Here is a 22795-nt window from a genome sequence, read left to right on the forward strand (position 1 = left end):
ATGTCTGTTGTGGATGAGAGAGCTTGGGAAGTGAGTCAGTTGTTGTTCGCTGATGATACAGCGCTCTTGGCTGATTCATGTGAGAAACTGCAGAAGCTGGTGACTGAGATTGGTAAAGTGTGTGAAAGAAGAAAGTTAAGAGTAAATGTGAATAAGGACAAGGTTATTAGGTACAGTAGGGTTGAGGGTCAAGTCAGTTGGGAGGTAAGTTTGAATGGAGAAAAACTGGAGGAAGTAAAGTGTTTTAGATATCTGGGAGTGGATCTGGCAGCGGATGGAACCATGGAAGCGGAAGTGAATCATAGGGTGGGGGAGGGGGCGAAATTCCTGGGAGCCTTGAAGAATGTGTGGAAGTCGAGAACATTATCTTGGAAAGCAAAAATGGGTATGTTTGAAGGAATAGTGGTTCCAACAATGTTGTATGGTTGCGAGGCGTGGGCTATGGATAGAGTTGTGCGCAGGAGGGTGGATGTGCTGGAAATGAGATGTTTGAGGACAATGTGTGGTGTGAGGTGGTTTGATCGAGTAAGTAATGTAAGGGTAAGAGAGATGTGTGGAAATAAAAAGAGCGTGGTTGAGAGAGCAGAAGAGGGTGTTTTGAAATGGTTTGGGCACATGGAGAGAATGAGTGAGGAAAGATTGACCAAGAGGATATATGTGTCGGAGGTGGAGGGAACGAGGAGAAATGGGAGACCAAATTGGAGGTGGAAAGATGGAGTGAAAAAGATTTTGTGTGATCGGGGCCTGAACATGCAGGAGGGTGAAAGGAGGGCAAGGAATAGAGTGAATTGGATCGATGTGGTATACCGGGGTTGACGTGCTGTCAGTGGATTGAATCAGGGCATGTGAAGCGTCTGGGGTAAACCATGGAAAGTTGTGTGGGGCCTGGATCTGGAAAGGAAGCTGTGGTTTCGGGCATTATTGCGTGGCAGCTGGAGACTGAGTGTGAACGAATGGGGACTTTGTTGTCTTTTCCTAGTGCTGCCTCGCACACATGAGGGGGGGACGGGGAAGGTATTCCATGTGTGGCGAGGTGGCGATGGGAGTGAATGGGGGCAGACAGTGTGAATTGTGTGCATGGGTATATATGTATGTGTCTGTGTATGTATATATATGTGTACATTGAGATGTATAGGTATGTATATTTGCGTGTGTGGACGTGTATGTATATACATGTGTATGTGAGTGGGTTGGGCCATTCTTTTGTCTGTTTCTTTTTGCTACCTCGCTAACGCGGGAGACAGCGACAAAGTATAATAAATAATAATATAAATATATATATATATATATATATATATATATATATATATATATATATATATATATATATATATATATATATAATGTTTGCCCATTTCCATTCCCCTGGTACTATGGCTCTTTCTAGCGGCATCTGGAACAGTGATTCCAGTGGTTTATCTAACGTATCTGCTCACATCTTCAGCACGCATGATGAAATTTCATCAGAACCATCAGCCTTGTATGGGTCAAGTGCTTCAGCATTATCAACATCATGTGTAGACATCGTCGCATCCATTTCCAGAACCTTCTCCTCCTCCTCATTCCTTCACACAGGTGTTGAGGATATAGTGTCTTCCACTGTGAAAACAATTTTGAACTCGTATTCAGTTCCTCACATATCCCTACATCAGCTTCTACCATTCCTCCCTCTGAATCCCTGAGACAAATTACCTGCTCTTCTGCTGACCACCGACTCCTGATGAATTGGTGGCAAAGGTGTTGGATCTTCAGCTGCCTCGTCTACAATACTCTTTTGGAAGTTTGTTTGTTCCTCTTTTCTTATGTTGCTACACATGTTCTCTTATACCTTATAAGTGATGACTGAATCTTCGCCACTGCACATCTCGAAGATGGTTTGCTTTATTGACATCTTGTATTGAACCATTTCTTCTTCGTTCTTACCGTTTCAGATGTTTGAGGAACCTATGCCTCTGCTTTTTCATATAATTTTCACAGAACACAAAGCCCTGGTTCCTGAATTCTTACATTACCGTAGAAATTACTAAGGTGTTTAGTTTCTGCGATCATATCTCCTCTTTAGTTTCTGTATCAAATCTGCTCTTTTTAATGTCCTCTTTTACCCCATGTTCCAACTCGAGCCTTACATGATCCTTTCTTCCAACTGGTGCATCGTGTATGATATTCTCAATATCCACGTTGGTATGTGTAAACATAAGATCTCGCAATGTTGCTGTATCAGTCCCTCTCATGCTCGTGTGCTCCATGACAAGACACTTTCCTGTATACGATCTAAAGACGTGTGTCTCAATGACTCCCTCTCGCCACGAAAATTCAAATTCCCTCTTTCATCTATCGCCCCAACACCTCCCCCTCCCCCATTACCAGTCCTTCGCCTCGGTAAGAAGTGAGTGTCATGCTTCGTGCACCAACGTAATTGGTCCTTCATTGTTATTGTATATTTCTTCCGGTTTATTGCATTTCTTAAGATTATGTTACTATCTCCCATTATGTGTTGTCTGAATAGGACATCTTCCACTATTTCGTGTGTGTGTGTGTGTGTGTGTGTGAACATTAGTGTTTACCAACACTGCCATGTGGCCACGTCTCGGTCCGACGTTGCCGTATCGCCAGTGGTGTTGGTCAGCTAGCAACGACATGCCACGTGGTAGTCCGGCGGTGTTGCCGCCACTTCAGGGCATTCATTCTGGGTGGTACCTGGCAACTTTTAGAACCGTTGACCGTTGGCTTTCGAATGTCACAGTGTGGGAGGCATGGCCGTGTCACCGGTGTTTAACGTGTCGTAGTTATACTGATGCCCCATAATGATAGCACGACCTCCTCCTGAGTTGATGTTGTACGACAGAAGTTGATGGTGTACGACAAAAGTTGATGTTGTACGACGGTAATTCACTGTACGTGGTTGTGGTACGACTCTCGCGCGGTGTCTTATGGGCAGGTCGCCTTCTAGGCAAGATGGCGGATGAGTTGTGAAGGACTGAGACTGTTAACTTGGCCACTGCCGACAGCTGCTCCTCCTCAGTGGTTCACAGGTACGAGCTTACTCGCCTGCCTGCACTCAGTGATCACTTGGTGTGAGTATAATCTCTCAGGTCTGTACCCCTCGACGTGGCGCGTCCCTGGGCCTCCTCAGTGAGTAAACTGAGGAGAGCAAGCATTAGCACGGTCCAGGACCTGGTAGAGGTGCCCCGTGTGCCGGGCGGAGGTGTAGCATGGGTCTCCTCCCTCAGGTGTTAACTGACTGGGGCCTACCAGCAAGCTGAAACTATGAATGAATAGATAAATCGAGAAATGAATAGATAAATAAGTTTATTGGGTGTAGGCAGCCATTGGGCTGAAATTACCTAGATGAGGTGTTACAGTATTACAGAAGTGGGAGGCCATGATAGTTACGTGGTTATACAAGATCATAAGTTAGGTTGAGCTGGATATTTCCTCACTTCGGTTAAGGACATGAGTGAGGTACATTTAGATCGTATAGTTAAGGTAGCAGATATACAGGGATGTTGGCAGAGCTAGTGTTATGTTCCATACATTATCATCTTGACTGAACATTGTCATGAATGGTTACAGTAATACAGTAGTTGACGCACTACATATATCAACTGACAGAAAGCTGAGCTATTCCCTTGCATAGCTAATGAACTTGTTCATTGGTTCCTGAATGGTTTATGACGTTCATAATGGTAGGTATAACACTGTTCTTATATCTGGTCTACGTACGACCTCCGTTGGGAACAAGGGGATTGTGGTGACGAACCCCCTGGTGGTGGGGGGTTCAAACTGCCGTGTGTGTTGCTGGTGTTGGTGGGCGAGGGTGGACAGGTTGAGAGAGCTGAGGGCCTCTTTGTAGGAGGTGTAAGAAGGACCCAGGATGACTCTACATACCCGTCCGTACACACTTGCTGGTGCCTCTGTGTTAGTGAGGCCGGGGAAGGTAGGTGAGCTTAGATACAGTGAAGATGGTGGAGACATTCCTGATTTCGATTGGTGGACGTTCAGTGATTTCAGTTGCCGGAGAAGGTGTGGCCACTGTGATTGGTCCCAAGCGCTCTGACGTCACGATAGGGTTTTGATCAAACAACACCAAATACTCCTTGAGCTGGAGGAGCTGAGTTATATACAAAGACTTTAAATTAGAATCACCCGCTAACACTAGATTATCACCAGCACCATTACATGCATACTTCACACACGTACAGTAATGTAGGTGAACATCGTTGCTTGTCAGCAGTTGTGGTTAAGTAAGAACAGCTCTGGTGTGATCTAAACTTACAAAGTAGATCTGGGTAAATCTTTCTAGCAAGAGATAATTACGTAGCTGATGAGACAGCGTGTGAAAGAATTTGCCTCAGTGTTGAGACACTTCTGGCTTGTTGCTATAAAGGTTGTAATTGATTATTAAAGCTTGTCATACATGTCAGTTACTGGAGATCAAACAATCTGGAAATGTTATCTGCACAAACTCCTGGCGTGCACGAGCCAGTCAGCCAGGTTATGCTACGTTCTTACCGTTGGCCCGTTGCTACACACTGGTAGCCAGTGCTTACCAACCTATACATATGTGCAGTTTCCCACAGGTCCTCTCCATACGTCAGGTGTCGACTGCGGTCATTATACGTAGGTGGTTTGCTGAAACTTTCACTATGGCAGGACTTCCTGAGGTTGTACAGGCAGATCTGGGCTCATCCAGGAAGTCAAGATATGGTGGAACGTCTCCACCAAACTTTGAAATGTTGGTGAGAGAAATTTTGTCCAGAAGTTCGTAAAGTGTGGGATGAGGGAGGTCCATCGCTGTCATCTCTGCTGGGGACTCCACTGGTGGATTGTTTGATTTGATCTTCAGATATGATGGTAGAAGACTGTTCAGGTTATGAAGGACACCAGGTTATCAGTGTTACAACACCCGTTGTAGACGCCATAAACAAATTGAAGATGTTAGCAGCCTTGGAACTAGCGAGGGAGGATTTGCAAGTGTGTCATGGTATCATGGAAGGTTGTTTTGATAAGACTAAATACAGAAGTTTTAAACCTCGTTGCAATGGAATTAAGTTCTTAGCAGCTCCTGGACAGATTTTGCAAATTAGATATTTTAGATCTTGTGTGGTGCTTCAAACACAGGCCTGTTAGTTATGTAATTACAGAGAACGTTTATATCATAACATTATGTAGAAATAGTATGAGGGGTTGACGACAGCTTCAGAATGAGGCTGAATATCTCGATAATAATTAAGTTAGCGAACCCAGTTCGTGACTAGGCATCATCATGTGATTTAGTCCCAGAACCAGAAAAGACTTTGTGTTGATGATCGCATATTCGGTGTTCGCAGACATATTACTTTTTAAGATAATTTTCAACAGCGTATGTAATGTTAGGCAACATAATAGTCCCGATTTATTTTTTCACTTAGAATAGCAAGTTTTAATGATGTCATTGCTCTTCAAGCACAAATCTGGAACGATATTGTCAATGAAAATGATATGGTAAAGGCTTGGAAATATTACATAGTAAGGATAGCCTAACCTACAAAGGGACTGCAGAGAGTAGCTTAACTACCAAATGTTTGGAGGTTAGGTTAGCCAGGTAAGCAATGCAGGATAATAAAGTAGTCAGTTAGGAGCGTAGGGTAACATAGCCAGGTAAGAACTGCGAGGTAGCTTGGTTATATGACGTAATGTCTGGAAGATATCGTAGCCTAATAAGGTATGCTGGGTAGCCTAGCTACTTAAGGTCGCGTAGGAATAGAGTAAGAACGGGAAGATAGCCTAGTTAGGACTGGAGGTTAGCATAACAAAGTTAGTACTGCATGTAGTCTGGTGGTAGAGTAAGAGCGGGAAGATAGCCTAGTGAGGTTAAGGCCTTAAAGACGAGAGGATAGTTAGGTTTGGTGCGTGAAGAATGTGCAGGATTCGTAAGTGAATGGTACAGAGATATGTTAGGTCTGAGTTTCCTGGGTTTTCTCCTGAACGGTTTCATGGGGTCCCACGATGCTTGCTTGTCTAGATGAAAGTCAATCTTTTTTTTATCTTTTCTTTATATTTTTGTGTATACTTATGCATTTTCGGGGATATATTTTTTAATATAGAATGTATATGATGTCTATGTCTATATGTATGTTTGTGTTTGTGTGTAATTCTTGAAGCTTTACGCTGTCATAATCTTTCCCATGAACCGATTTTCCCTGTCTGGTGATGCTCTGTTGCTCTGTCCTGGAAGCTTCGGCTGCGGAAACAGGGGAAAATGTCAGGCAATCGTGAGATGGGAAACTATGACGATGGAACAGTTTTTGGATCAGTAAATATTCTTGTCTTGTTCAGTTGCTTCAATGATGGTGTGTGAGTGTGTGTTTGTGTGTGTGTGTGTGGTGTGTGTGTGTGTTGATTCCATAAGGAGTGTATGATAAGAGATTAAGAAACATTGACGAAATGTAGTTGTCAACAGATGGGTACGTGTGTTCATAGAGTATTCATGTGTTGACCTCTGGCCTTGTGATGTTAGGAGTTTACCAACATGATGGTGTTTTGCATCAGCTGTTTATATTACACACCACAAGATATCTGCATACACATCACTTAGGGTGTGTGTGTGTGTGTGTGTGTGTGATGTGTGTGTGTGTGTGTGTGTGTGGGTGGGTGTGTGTGTGTGTGTGTGTGTGGATGTGTGTGTGTGTAGGTGGGTGGGTGTGTGTGTGTGTGGATGTGTGTGTGTGTGTGTGTGTGTGTGTGTGTGTGTGTGGGTGGGTGGGTGTGTTCATCGTCCATGGCTAACACATATTGGAATCATCATATGAGATAGGCGAGCGATGGTATGGGCAGAAACTGGCCAAATATAGACCCAGGACGTTAAAAGATAGAGGAACGTGTTACACTAAGGTAATGATATATTTGTTTGTGTTTAGTGACATACAAATGTGGCGGAACAAATCCACTTGAAAAATTGCATAGGTGGATTTGCTCATACGGAAACCTGATAGGCTGTAACTGACACATTGAGTTTAGAACATTAAATTCAGTTGACGAAAATCGCAGAATGATCACATTATATATATATATTTATATATTTCTTTCTTTTAAACTATTCGCCATTTCCCGCGTTAGCGAGGTAGCGCTAAGGACAGAGGACTGGGCCTTTTTTGGAATATCCTCAACTGGCCCCCTCTGTTCCTTCTTTTGGAAAATTAAAAAAAAAAAAAACACAAAACGAGAGGGGAGAATTTCCAGCCCCCCCCCGCTCCCTCCCCTTTTAGTCGCCTTCTACGACACGCAGGGAATACGTGGGAAGTATTCTTAATCCCCTATCCCCAGGGATAATATATATATATATATATATATATATATATATATATATATATATATATATATATATATATATTATTTATTATACTTTGTCGCCGTCTCCCGCGTTAGCGTGGTAGCGCAAGGAAACAGACGAAAGAATGGCCCAACCCACCCACATACCCACATACACATGTATGTACATAAACGCCCACATACGCACATATACATACCTATACATTTCATTGTATGCATACATATACATAGACTTATACATATGTACATATTCACACTTGCTGCCTTCATCCAATCCCGTCGCCACCCCGCCACACACGAAATAGTAGTCCCCCCTCCCCGCAAGGTAGCGCCAGGAACCGACAAAAAGGCCACATTCGTTCACACTCAGTCTCTAGCTGTCATGTGTAATGCACCGAAACCACAGCTCCCTTTCCACATCCAGGCCCCACAAAACTTTCCATGGTTTACCTCAGACGCTTCATATGCCCTGGTTCAATCTATTGACAGCACGTCGACCCCGGTAAACCACATCGTTCCAATTCACTTTATTCCTTGCACGCCTTTCACCCTCCTGTGTGTTCAGGCCCCGCTCGCTCAAGATCTTTTTCGCTCCATCTTTCCACCTCCAATTTGGTCTCCTGCTTCTCCACGTTCCCTCCGCTTTTGACACGTATATCCTCTTGGTCAATCTTTCCTCACTCATTCTCTCCATGTGACCAAACCATTTCAACACACCATCCTCTGCTCTCGCAACCACACTCTTTTTATTTCCACACATCTCTCTTACTCTTTCATTACTTATTCAATCAAACCACCTCACACAACATATTGCCCTTAAACATTTCATTTCCAACACATCCACCCTCCTCCGCACAACCATCGCCATCTATAGCCCATGCCTCTCAACCATATAACATTGTTGGAACAACTATTCCTTCAAACATACCCATTTTTGCTCTCCGAGATAACGTTGTCGCCTCCCACACATTCTTCAACACTCCCAGAACCTTCGCCCCCTCCCCCACCCTGTAACTCACTTCCGCTTCCTTGAACCATCCGCTGCTTAATCCACTCCCAGATATGTAAAACACTTCACTTCCTCCATTTTTTCTTCATTCAAACTTACCTCCCAATTTAACTTGTCCTTCAACCCTACTGAACCTAATAAACTTGCTCTTATTCACTTTTACTCTTAGCTTTCTTCTTTCATACACTTCACCAAACTAACTCACCAACTTCTGCAGTTTCTCACCCGAATCAGCCACCAGCGCTGTATCATCAGCGAACAATAACTGACTCATTTCCCAAGCCCTCTCATCCACAACAGACTGCATACTTGCCCCTCTCTCCAAAACTCTTGCATTCACCTCCCTAATCACCCCATTCATAAGAAAATTAAAAACCATGGAGACATCACGCACCCCTGCCGCAAACCGACATTCACTTCCTCTCTTCCTACTCGTAAACATGCCTTACGTCCTTGGTAAAAAAGTTTCACTGCTTCTAGCAACTTACCTCCCACACCACATACTCTTAATACCTTCCACAAAGCATCTCTATCAGCCCTACCATAAGCCTTCTCCAGATCCATAAATGCTACATACATATCCATCTTTTTTCTAAGTATTTCTCACATACATTCTTCAAAGCAAACACCTGAACCACACGTCTTCTACCACTTCTGCAACCACAGTGCTCTTCCCTAATCAGCCTTTACCCTCTCAGTCAATACCCTCCCATATAATTTCTCAGGAATACGCAACAAACTTATACCTGTGTAATTTGAACATTCACCTTTATCTCTTTTGCCTTTGTACAGTGGCACTATGCATGCATTCCGCCAATCCTCAGACACTTCACCATGAACCATACAGACACTGAGTATCATTACCAACCGATCAACAAAACAGTCACCCCCCTTTTTAAATACATTCCACTGCAATACCATCCAAACCCGCCGCTTTGCCGGCTTTCATCTTTCGCAAAGCTTTCACTTCCTCTTCTCTGTTTACCAAACCATTCTACCTGACCCTCTCACTTCGCACACTACCTCGACCAAAACCCCCTATATCTGCCACTCTATCATCAAACACATTCATCAAACCTTCAAAATACTCACTCCATCTCCCTTTCACTTCACCACTACTTGTTATCACCTCCCTATTAGACCCCCTTCACTGAAGTTCCCATTTGTTCCTTTGTCTTACGTACTTTATTTACCTCCTTCCAAAACATCTTTTTATTCTCCCGAAAATGTAATGATCCTCTCTCACCCCAACTCTCATTTGTGTGTGTGTGTGTGTGTGTATACATATATATGTATATATTTTTTTCATACTATTCGCCATTTCCCGCATTAGCGAAGTAGCGTTAAGAACAGAGGACTCAACCTTTGAGTGAATATCCTCACTTTGCCCCTTTCTCTGTTCCTTTTGGAAAATTAGAAACAAGAGGGGAGGATTTCCAGCCCCCCACCCCCTCCCCTTTTGGTCGCCTTCTGCGACACGCAGGGAATACGTGGGAAGTATTCTTTCTCCCCTATCCCCAGGGATTATATATATATATATATATATATATATATATATATATATATATATATATATTGTTGTTGTTCGCTGATGATACAGCGCTGGTGGCTGATTCATGTGAGAAACTGCAGAAGCTGGTGACTGAGTTTGGTAAAGTGTGTGGAAGAAGAAAGTTAAGAGTAAATGTGAATAAGAGCAAGGTTATTAGGTACAGTAGGGTTGAGGGTCAAGTCAATTGGGAGGTGAGTTTGAATGGAGAAAAACTAGAGGAAGTGAAGTGTTTTAGATATCTGGGAGTGGATCTGGCAACGGATGGAACCATGGAAGCGGAAGTGGATCATAGGGTGGGGGAGGGGGCGAAAATTCTGGGGGCCTTGAAGAATGTGTGGAAGTCGAGAACATTATCTCGGAAAGCAAAAATGGGTATGTTTGAAGGAATAGTGGTTCCAACAATGTTGTATGGTTGCGAGGCGTGGGCTATGGATAGAGTTGTGCGCAGGAGGATGGATGTGCTGGAAATGAGATGTTTGAGGACAATGTGTGGTGTGAGGTGGTTTGATCGAGTGAGTAACGTAAGGGTAAGAGAGATGTGTGGAAATAAAAAGAGCGTGGTTGAGAGAGCAGAAGAGGGTGTTTTGAAGTGGTTTGGGCACATGGAGAGAATGAGTGAGGAAAGATTGACCAAGAGGATATATGTGTCGGAGGTGGAGGGAACGAGGAGAAGAGGGAGACCAAATTGGAGGTGGAAAGATGGAGTGAAAAAGATTTTGTGTGATCGGGGCCTGAACATGCAGGAGGGTGAAAGGAGGGCAAGGAATAGAGTGAATTGGATCGATATGGTATACCGGGGTTGACGTGCTGTCGGTGGATTGAATCAAGGCATGTGAAGCGTCTGGGGTAAACCATGGAAAGCTGTGTAGGTATGTATATTTGCGTGTGTGGACGTATGTATATACATGTGTATGGGGGGGGGGGGGGTTGGGCCATTTCTTTCGTCTGTTTCCTTGCGCTACCTCGCAAACGCGGGAGACAGCGACAAAGTATAATAAATAAATAAATAAATATATATATATATATATATATATATATATATATATATATATATATATATATGTATATTATAGATAAGATATTATGACAAGGCTACGTTAAAAGAATGGATTAGTGGCCCAGAAATCATTCTGACCTACGTCTGGTCGTGCGGCCAGACCGTGAACAGATCTCTACGTATGGGACCTGCCCCTCTTGGTGGTAGAACGAAGCACTACATATTGTAACAGAACCCATGGTTCACTCTTGATAGAAAATGATGGTTTTACGAACTGAAACAGCGCACAACACAGTGGAATACGCTCCCGTGTATGATAACGTATGACATTTTGATATCATTTGATGTCACGTAGTTCAGTTGTAGAGTCTAAAACTCCATTAGTGTACTGATAAATCGTATTTGTCATCTGAGGCACATCACATGTAATGCATTTGGAAGAGATAATTGAACTTTTAATAGCTTTATACGGAGTTTTAAACCTCCACAAACTATAATTTATATGACTTTTTTGTTCATTTTCTATAAAAGTTCTTAAACATTTCGTAAAAGTTACGTCATTATTGAGTTTATAATATCATAAGTATTAATGTCTCTCCGTAGTGAGAGAGGAAGAATGACACGCCTACATTATAAATGAAGTCAACTGAAGGGTTCATGGAATGGCCCGAGTGATATTTACAACTGCTTCTACAAAGTTAACTTTTACCCGGCAAAATGCGGAAGTATTAGTTCACCCACTGTGTATACCATGGCCATTTCAAGGTATGAACCACTCACTAATGATAAACATAACAAATGACTCTCTATACATTAACCTCAGATGATGACATGATTGTTCGAACGTACCATATGAATGCTGTGTGCCAGTCTTGGTTAGATGTCAACAACAGAAGTTTGCTCGTCCAATGTTCACCTGCAAGGTACACTGGCTAACATGGGGCAGGGCAAGCCAACACGACCGGGATCTCTTATTCCATGTTAACGTTATTGAAATGCCGATATAAAAAATGCTTTTGAGGATGTTGACTATTTTTGTGGGAATTAAAGATAAACTTTGCAAGAGAATAACACTAGAATGTGTTCGTAGAGGTAGAACAAAGATTCTATGATCAGTTAACGGAAATTTGTAATGAACAAGATTGTGTCACAGTAGGAGATTTTAACATACCGGTATCGTAATGTGGAGAATCCAGTAGCTCAGGGCCCACGTGGACTCTATATGAGTTTGCTTGATGGTCGAGAATCCTACTGGCGACGAGAATATATAAGACTTAGTGGTAACTACAAATGAGAATCTGCTTCATAATGTGCAAGTTGAAGAAAAGTTTGGTATAAGATCATCACCAAATTCATGTTGACGTCTCGTGCAGCGCTGCATGTGATGTTCTCAACATGACAGTCGCGAAAATATACCCGATTTTGAAGATGCTCGTGAGAGGCAAACCTGGATGATATGGTTGATGAAAAGGGTGTGAACGTAGCTTGGAAAAGCTTCCGTAAAACTTTCAGAGCAGTAGAGGGAGCATACGTGCCAGTGCGTAGTAAGACTTATCTTTTTCTAAAATGGAACCAAGGTGGTGGAACGGTGACATAAAGTAGTGGCGGTAGTCTAAGAAAGTAGTTCATAAGGAACTCATATATACACCAGCAACCAAAATGATAGAGTGAGTTACGTACATTTGCTTAAGTAGGAGAGTTATAAGAGAAAATATGTGAATCGTATATTGCTGAAAATAGCAAAAGGAACCCAAGGGAGTTTTACAGTTACGTAAGAAGCAAGAGAGTCATTACCAAGTTAACAAGTTCATTAATTACAGAAAATAGTAATTTGGTTCAAGAGAACAAAGTCATGGCGAAAATCTTAAATGACTGTTTTGCATCTGATACAAGACAACTCGTGTCCCGATTCGAGCTTCACTGATAAAAGAGGAGAACGTTTTTCATCAAAGTGAAATAAAAGCGGAAGGAAAGTAAATAAAATGGCAGCCCTAATGAATTTGCCCCGATACATTTGTGTGAGGACAATGAAAGTGGCGAAAAATGAGATAGTTAACCACTTGATTACCATTTCCAGGAAGTCACTTGTGGGAAATTTCAACGTAACACAGATATCAAAAAAATAAATGGCATTAAGTCACTTTCCGGATATTATCGTCCGATTGGCTTAACTTTTGTGGTTGGAAAACTTATGCAAACTGTTCACCGGAGATAAGACTGTAAACCATTTAGAAAACCACCACATCATAAATGATTCTTAGCTTAGCTGTCGACCAAATCGCTCGTGTCTAACAGATATGCTATTTTTTTTCTTGGTATAATGAACATGTATGACGAAAGTAAGGTGTTGATATCGTGTAACTAGGTTTTCGGAAATGATTGGATAAGTTTCCGCATCAATGGTTACTATCAAAAATTATGTCACTTGGCAATGATGGGGTTGTACTTGACTGGATAGAAAACTGGTTAACTAGCTGTAAACAAAGAGTAGTGATTAATGGCCAAACCTCACAATGGTTGGACGTAACAAGTGGAGTGCCACAAGGAGCAGTCTCGGGACCGGTTCTCTTTCTGATATACATTAATGATATTGATAATGAGCTGCATTCCAAGATGTCAAAATTCGCTGATGATACCAAGTTGGGAAATAAATCTACAAATAAACTTGAACGTCTCCAGCTTCAAACTGACGTAGACATACAGGTGGACTGAACTCATAAGTGGCAAACGAATTTTAACATCGATAAGAACAAAGTAATACATGTCGGTGGCAAAAACGAAAAGTCAAGCAACAGTATGAATTCTGTTGAACTGCAGAAGTTATATCAGGAAAAAAGATTTGGGCTTGATATTCTCTAGTGACCTAAAACCAAGTAAGCAATGCACGGAAGCAGTGAACAGAGCGAACAAAATTCTTGGATTCATAGAGAGAATCTTCGACTGAAGTCGAGGGAGATCATCCTTGTTCTTTACAATTCATTGGTTCGTCCACATCTTGATTATTGAGTTCAGTTTGGATGAATGTAACTTAAAAAGAACAAAGTGAGACTACAGCATCGAGCTACTACAGCATCGAGCTATTAAAATGATACTCGGGCTAAGAAACAAATCCTATGAGATAGGATGAGACGTATCTCATCTGCTTAGCTTAGAAGCAGGAAGGATAAGAGTTGATCTAATACAAGTATTTATGATTATCAAAGGCTTTGATAATCTTGATCCATCAAGTTTCTTAATATTGATTAACATGATTTTACCTGCAGTAATGATACAAACTCGTGGGCAAACGATTTACCTGGAATGAGGCGCGGTACCTTTTTCTTCAACAGGATTGTTAACATACGGAACGATTATCCTGTTTGAGTAGTTGGTAGTAGAATTATCGATACGATTGAAAGGAGACTTGATGAATATTCCGCTTCAAGTTCACGGCTTATATTACTTGCGCTTCCTTAATCACAATGACAATTTGCAGATCATTGTGTCTGAATTATCTGTATATATTCTAACTCTTACCACACTAATCTGTGAGTTTCTGATGGCTTCCACTATCACAAACAACCTCGAAATAACCCATTGGTCTGCTGCTGTTTGAATCACTTTGTATTCACTTAAGTTATGTTGTAAGGTTTTGAAAATGGAGTTGAATGATAAACCATCATAAAAAAAAGACAAACTCAATAACGGTGTCTGTGTCATCTGTGGGGTCAGAGACGGTTGTCTGGACCCCAACAGTTGATGGTATTCCATCTTTATTAAGGGTTGTAGGGATGACCTGCTCCTGCCACACCAGCTGGACATTTCCACTGGCATTCCACAAGAACTATAGAGCCACTTAACGCCAGTAGGCGAAATCTAAAACATGTGAAGCAGGATTTACCCAAAGATCTTCTCCCTGTACGAGTAATGATGCTGGAGCACCAGATGGCAGTGGGAACTGCACCAGATTGGGCAGGAGTGACACTTTAAACAGTTCAGTGTTAGAAAGAGCTACTCTGTGTGTGACAAAGTTTACATGAGACGAAAAATTGACCTCTATTGCAACTGGAGCTAGGGGCGTCAACTCGACAGCGTGTTCTGGCTGCAGCCGAACACCCTCCGTCTTTGATCAACATGACTGAAGGTTATCCATCAAGACTGAGATGCTGTAGCCACTGACATTACGGCAGTTCATCACATCACTGGGCACAGGCCTGGGCCAGGTGTTAGGTAGGTTCTGGAGGAGGAGGGAGGAGGAGGGGGGTGAAGGAGGAGGTAGGGGGAACAAGCCTGACCCGGTGATTACGAGTGCTAATGACAGACTAGCAGCAAGAGACAAGTATATCATGGAGGATTCAGGGATGGAGAGCGAGTCATTCAGGTGTCGGAGGTTGAGCAAGAGACCTTGGATGAGCTGTTCTGTGCATAGGAAGAGACGGACGCCAGAATGACTCCTCGTACCGTCATGCTCACCTTCACACCAGGATCTAGGAAGTATTAGTCGCTCGCGAGACACACAGGTTAGGAGTCTTCTTTTAAGCTACGCGAGCCGAGCTACTGGCCAGTGAAGTATTCACGCGGGCTGGCCATGGTGGGAGGTATGTGACAAGGGAGCGTTGCAACCTGCGTTGTGCCACATAACTTGGAAAATGTCATTTGCCTGTGGCTGCCATCACTACATACATTGAAAGGGTTCAAGTCTACACATACAGTCTTTGCTGTTGGGGAAGGAACCTGCCTCCACCACACATTGTAGACTCATTGTCTTACGGAATTTCACAGCTGGCTTCAATGATGTTTATATTCTGGACAGCTGATATGCAGCGGCAGGGGCTGTCATGTTTAGCATGTATGGAGCTAAAGGAAGAAAGTGAAGGACATGAAACAGATTACGCTACATAATTGCCACTACTAACGAGTAACCAGATACCCGGTTACCTCCCGCTGGGGACGCACAGCAAGACCAGCGAGCAACGTACCAAACTATGGTGTGTCATGTAGCGAAGTCGTAGTTGGCGGCCACAGTTGTGTGTGTGTGTAAGGTCTCGCGACTCTCCCAGTCTGCTGCTCGTTCTGTGCACACAGGAAGTGACCCACGCTGAAATCACGAGAAGTTTCATGAGAAAATTGAGAATAATGATCTAGATTGACGTAGGTATAGCAATAAAACCCTTCAGGAAGCTAATGAAAAAACAATATAGCCCTTACAATGTATTCCACGTGATGTGTCGATAATGTAAACAATGCTGTATCATTTCTCTGGTATATTTTGAGTCTCTGGTATGTTATGAGTTTTTGGTATGTTATGAGTCTCTAGTAAGTTTTGAGCCTCTGGTATGTTATGAGTCTTTGGAATGTTATGAGTCTCTAGTATGTTTTGAGCCTCTGGTATGTTATGAGGCTCTGGTTGTTATGAGTATTTGGAATGTTATGAGTCTTTGGTATGTATTGAGGCTTAGGTATGTTATGAGACTCTGGTATATTATGAGACTCTGGTAGGTTTTGAGTCTCTGGTATTTATGTTTTGAGTTTCTGGTATGTTTTGAGTCTTTGGAATGTTATGAGTCTTTGTATGTTATGAGTCTTTGGTATGTTTTGACGCTCTGGTATGATATTAGTCTTTAGTATGTTATGAGCCTCTGGTATCTTTTGAGTCTCTGGTATGTTTTGAGGCTGTGGTATGTTTTGAGGATCTGGTATGTTATGAGTCTCTAGTATATCTTGAGGCTTTGGTATGATATTAGTCTCTAATATGTTATGAGCCTCTGATATGTTTTGAGTCTGGTATGTTTTGAGGCACTGGTATGTTTTGAGTCTCTGGTATGTTATGAGTCTCTGGTATGTTGTGAGTCTCTAATATGTATGTTTTGGGGCCCTGGTCTGTTATGACCCTCTGGTATGTTTTGAGTGGTATGTATTGAGTCTCTGGTATGTTATGAGTCTTTGGTACGTTATGAGTCTCTGGTATGTTATGAGTCTCTGGTATGTTTTGAGGCTCTGGTATGTTATGAGTCTCTGGTATGTTATGAGTCTGGTATGTTTTAAGTCTTTGGAATGTTATGAGTCTTTGGTATGTTATGAGCCTCTCGTATGTTTTGAGTCTGGTATGTTATGAGTCTTTGGTATGTTATGAGTCTCTGGTATGTTATGAGTCTCTGGAATGTTTTGAGGCGGCTGGTCTGATATTAGTCTCTTGCATGTTATGAGCCTCTGGTATGTTTTGAGTCTTTGGTATGTTTTGGGGCTCTGGTATGTTATGAGCCTCTGGTATGTATGTTTTGAGTCTCTGGTATGTTCTGAGTCTTTAGAATGTTATGAGTCTTTGGTATGTTATGAGTCTCTGGTATGTTATGAGTGTCTGATAAGTATGTTTTGGGGCTATGGTATGTTTTGAGGCTTTGGTATGTTATGAGTCTCTGGTATGTTATGAGCCTCTAATATGTATATTTTAGGGCTCTGGTGTGTTATGAGCCTCTGGTATGTTAGGGGGCTCTGGTATTTTATGAGCCTCTGGTATGTTTTGAGTCTCTGGTATGTTTTGAGGCTCTGGTATGTTATGAGTCTCTGGTATGTTTTGAGGCTCTGGTATGGTATTAGTCTCCGGTATGTTTTGAGTCTGGTATGTTTTGAGGCTCTGGTATGTTTTGGGGCTCTGGTATTTTATGAGCCTCTGGTATGTTATGAGTCTCTGATATGTTATGAGTCTCTGGTAGGTTTTGAGGCGGCTGGTATGATATTTGTCTCTAGTATGTTATGAGCCTCTGGTATGTTTTTAATATCTGGTATGTTTTGAGTCTCTGGTATGTTATGAGTCTCTGGTATGTCTGTTTTGGGGCTTTGGTATGTTATGAGCCTCTGGTATGTTTTGTGTCTCTGGTATGTATGTTTTGAGTCGGGTATATTTTGAGTCTTTGGAATGTTATGAGTCTTTGGTATGTTATGAGTCTCTGGAATGTTTTGAGGCGGCTGGTCTGATATTAGTCTCTAGCATGTTATAAGCCTCTGGTATGTTTTGAGTCTTTGGTATGTTTTGAGGCTCTTGTATGTTATGATCCTCTGGTATGTTATGAGTCTCTGGTATGAGTCTCTGATAGGTATGTTTTGGGGCTCTGGTATGTTATGAGCCTCTGGTATGTTTTGAGTCTCTGGTATGTTATGAGTCTCTGGTATGTTATGAGTCTCTGGTATGTTATGAGTCTCTGATAGGTATGTTTTGGGACTCTGGTATGTTATGAGCCTCTGGTATGTTTTGAGTCTCTGGTATGTATGTTTGAGTCTCTGGAATGTTTTGAGTCTTTGGTATGTTATGAGTCTCTGATATGTTATGAGTGTCTGATATGTATGTTTTGGGGCCCTGGTATGTTATGAGCCTCTGGTATGTTTTGAGTCTCTGGTATGTATGTTTTGAGTCTTTGGAATGTTATGAGTCTTTGGTATATTTTGAGGCTCTGGTATGTTATGAGTCTCTGGTATATTTTGAGGCTCTGATATGTTATGAGTCTCTAGTATGTTATGAGCCTCTGGTATGTTTTGAGTCTCTGGTATGTTATGAGTCTCTGGTATGTTATGAGTCTCTGGTATGTTATGAGTCACTGGTATGTTATGAGTCACTGGTATGTTATGAGTCTCTGGTATGTTATGAGTCACTGGTATGTTATGAGTCTCCGGTATGTTATGAGTCTGTGGTATGTTATGAGTCTCCGGTATCTTATGAGTCTCCAGTATGTTATGAGTCACTGGTATGTTATGAGTCACTGGTATGTTATGAGTCACTGGTATGTTATGAGTCTCCGGTATGTTATGAGCCTCTGGTATGTTTTGAGTCTCTGGTATGTTTGTTTTGAGTCTTTGGAATGTTATGAGTCTTTGGTATGCTATGAGTCTCTGGTATGTTATGAGTCTCTGGTATGTTATGAGTGTTTGGAATGTTATGAGTCTTTGGTATGTTATGAGTCTCTGGTATGTTATGAGCCTCTGGTATGTTATGAGTCTCTGGTATGTTATGAGTCACTGGTATGTTATGAGTCTGTTATGTTATGAGTCACTGGTATTTATGAGTCACTGGTATGTTATGAGTCTCCGGTATGAGTCACTGGTATGTTATGAGTCTCTGGTATGTTATGAGTCACTGGTATGTTATGAGTCACTGGTATGTTATGAGTCTCCGGTATGTTATGAGTCACTGGTATGTTATGAGTCTCTGGTATGTTATGAGTCTCCGGTATGTTATGAGTCTCCGGTATGTTATGAGTCTCCGGTATGTTATGAGTCTCTGGTATGTTTTGAGTCTCTGGTATGAGTCACTGGTTTGTTATGAGTCCCCGGTATGTTACGAGTCTCTGGTATGTTATGAGTATCTGTTATGTTATGAGTCTCCGGTATGTTATGAGTCTCCGGTATGTTATGAGTCTCTGGTATGAGTCACTGGTATGTTATGAGTCTCCGGTATGTTATGAGTCTCCGGTATGAGTCACTGGTATGTTATGAGTCTCCGGTATGTTATGAGTCTCTGGTATGAGTCACTGGTATGTTATGAGTCTCCGGTATGTTATGAGTCTCCGGTATGAGTCACTGGTATGTTATGAGTCTCCGGTATGAGTCTCGTGGCATGTTATGAGTGTCAGGAAGTGGTCAGTGTGCGGGGGGATGATGCAGTAGGAATGTATGTATGTTATTATGATCATCATGAACAAGGAGTTATAGTGTTGTGGGTTATATACAGACCAGTTGTACCATCACGAGGCAGCCATGGCTTCATGCTGAGCAGGTCGCACCTCACCACCACCAGGAGGCTGGGTCACAGCTTGCCCTGCCCGACCTGGGTCACACAACACCACCTGTGATGTAGGCGTAACGGGTGCGTGTGTGTGTGTGTGTGTGTGTGTGTGTGTGTTTGGGGGGGGGGGTTATATCCGCGGCCTCTGGTGAGGAGAAACAAGTTGAGAGGCGAGCATTGTTGTTGTTGTTGTTGTGTTGTTGTTGTTGTTGTTGTGTGCCAGAGGTTTATGATGTGTTATAAGTTTCTTGATCAATCATGATGGTGTTCAGGTAGTCTGTCATGTTGTTGTTATACAACTGTTGTTATAGTGTTATTGTTCACTGTCATGTTTTTATACAACTGTTGTTGTAGTATTAGTGTTCACTGTCATGTTGTTATACAACTGTTGTAGTGTTATTGTTCACTGTCATGTTGTTATACAGCTGTTGTAGTATTATTGTTCACTGTCATGTTGTTATACAACTGTTGTAGTATTATTGTTCACTGTCATGTTGTTATACAACTGTTGTAGCATTATTGTTCACTGTCATGTTGTTATACAACTGTTGTAGTGTTATTGTTCACTGTCATGTTGTTATACAACTGTTGTAGTATTATTGTTCACTGTCATGTTATACAACTGTTGTTGTAGTATTATTGTTCACTGTCATGTTGTTGTTATACAACTGTTGTTGTAGTGTTAGTGTTCACTGTCATGTTGTTATACAACTGTTGTTGTATTATTGTTCACTGTTATGTTGTTATACAACTGTTGTAGTATTAGTGTTCACTGTCATGTTGTTATACAACTGTTGTTGTAGTGTTATTGTTCACTGTCATGTTGTTATACAACTATTGTTGTAGTATTATTGTTCACTGTCATGTTGTTATACAACTGTTGTTGTAGTATTATTGTTCACTGTCATGTTGTTATACAACTGTTGTTGTAGTATTATTGTTCACTGTCATGTTGTTATACAACTGTTGTTGTAGTATTATTGTTCACTGTCATGTTGTTATACAACTGTTGTTGTAGTATTAGTGTTCAATGTCATGTTGTTATACAACTGTTGTTGTAGTATTATTGTTCACAGTCATGTTGTTATACAACTGTTGTAGTATTATTGTTCACTGTCATGTTATACAACTGTTGTAGTATTATTGTTCACTGTCATGTTGTTATACAACTGTTGTTGTAGTATTATTGTTCACTGTCATGTTGTTACACAGCTGTTGTTGTAGTGTTATTGTTCACTCATGTTGTTATACAATTGTTGTTGTAGTATTAGTGTTCACTGTCATGTTGTTATACAACTGTTGTTGTGGTGTTATTGTTCACTGTCATGTTGTTATACAACTGTTGTTGTAGTATTAGTGTTCACTGTCATGTTGTTATACAATTGTTGTTGTAGTATTAGTGTTCACACTCATGTTGTTATACAATTGTTGTAGTATTAGTGTTCACTGTCATGTTGTTATACAACTGTTGTTGTATTATTGTTCACTGTCATGTTGTTATACAACTGTTGTAGTAGTATTAGTGTTCAATGTCATGTTGTTATACAACTGTTGTTGTAGTATTAGTGTTCACTGTCATGTTATATAACTGTTGTTGTAGTGTTAGTGTTCACTGTCATGTTGTTATACAACTGTTGTTGTAGTGTTAGTGTTCACTGTCATGTTGTTATATAACTGTTGTTGTAGTATTAGTGTTCACTGTTATGTTATATAACTGTTGTTGTAGTGTTAGTGTTCACTGTCATGTTGTTATACAACTGTTGTTGTAATATTATTGTTCACTGTCATGTTATACAACTGTTGTTGTAGTGTTATTGTTCACGTGTATCTTGCCTGGCGCGTCATACGGTTATGTATAGTAATTGTCTGTCTTTAACGCGACACATTTTTGCGACTGAAATTATTATGTATTTTGTATTTTCAGTTGTATCTTTTTAAAGTTGTAACTCTAATTGAAGGTATAACTGTCCCAGCTGCTTGTGGTCAATATTACTTTATCTCTGATAAAGTTTGGTGACCAGACCTGGACTATATATATTATGTGGCGTGACTTGCGTCTTGGGACGGATTATCTCACGTATCATGGGTTCAATATTAGTCTAACTGTGAAACCTGAAAGTTGACTTTATCATAAAAAGTTAAGTGATGTTTTGTGTATCATAGATTATGACTGGTCATCATTCCAAGGTCACTCGTTGTTTCATCTTATGATAACAGTTAAATACACATTTTCTGATGTCTCATATCATCACTAAACCGATTTCCTTTGTATTACTCGACAGTGAATTTCAGTGTCATCATTTGTATCAATATTGTAGCAGGGAGATCACTTAGCTTCGTACTGTTAACCTTTAAGAACACGTCGTAATTACTGTACAGTTGTGGTTGTGTCTCGCTCTGGGTTGTGGGTTGTTGTGGCATGTACGTGTGTTGATGTGACCAGTCAGAGGTGGTGACACACGCCGGGTTATAGAACGATAATGACTTATATTGAAATGATGGTGAGTCACACACTCCAGCGGACTGTTAACGTAGCCTTATACCTGTGGCTCTGTTAACAGGAGCAACAGTGACTGTTGTAGCGACACTGGACATGGTACGTACCTGGAGGTGGAAACACTTGTTGATACGTTCAATGTTGCAGTCAGGGATAAACCCACACATCACGACCTGGTGGCCGGCCGCCCTCAGCGACGTACAGAGAAGTTAATGAAACGGGGAAACAAGAGACCAGGGAAACTATACACGAGTTTTGGAGGAGGTGAAACCCGGGGTTTCTAATGTGCCAGGAGTGTGCACATCGGTCGCGTCTTTCAGTGGCCGTCCTATATATAAGCCTGGGTCACTGGTTGCACTGTGCACTGTGCATGAGAGGCATCTGAGGATAGCACATGATATCACATGGTGCAGCGTGACACAACCACCTCCAGTTATCTTGTTTGGTTACATCTCGTGTAGGTGAGTACCACTGGACACTTCTCGACGATATACGTGGAATGGGAGTATCTGTTTCATCAGATAACCACACTGCTTGTGTTGGTTAAAATGCCGTTATCGTCTGTGTGTGTGTGTGTGTGAGTGAGTGAGAGAGAGAGAGAGAGAGAGAGAGAGAGAGAGAGAGAGAGAGAGAGAGAGAGAGAGAGAGAGAGAGAGAGAGACGAAATTAGAATG

General features: G+C 41.6%; 1 protein-coding gene across 1 annotated transcript in view; it reads left to right on the forward strand.

Annotated features, from left to right (window-relative positions):
* Positions 1-2708: 2708 nt before the first annotated feature.
* The window catches only part of LOC139749889 (uncharacterized), a 550483-nt gene continuing 530396 nt past the window's right edge, over positions 2709-22795 (forward strand). Inside the window, exon 1 of the mRNA XM_071664274.1 lies at positions 2709-3032. The gene's annotated coding sequence lies outside the window, so the exon portion shown is untranslated. The remainder of the gene's footprint in view (positions 3033-22795) is intronic.

This window comes from Panulirus ornatus, chromosome 8 (genome assembly GCF_036320965.1).
Source record: "Panulirus ornatus isolate Po-2019 chromosome 8, ASM3632096v1, whole genome shotgun sequence".
NCBI lineage: Eukaryota > Metazoa > Arthropoda > Malacostraca > Decapoda > Palinuridae > Panulirus > Panulirus ornatus.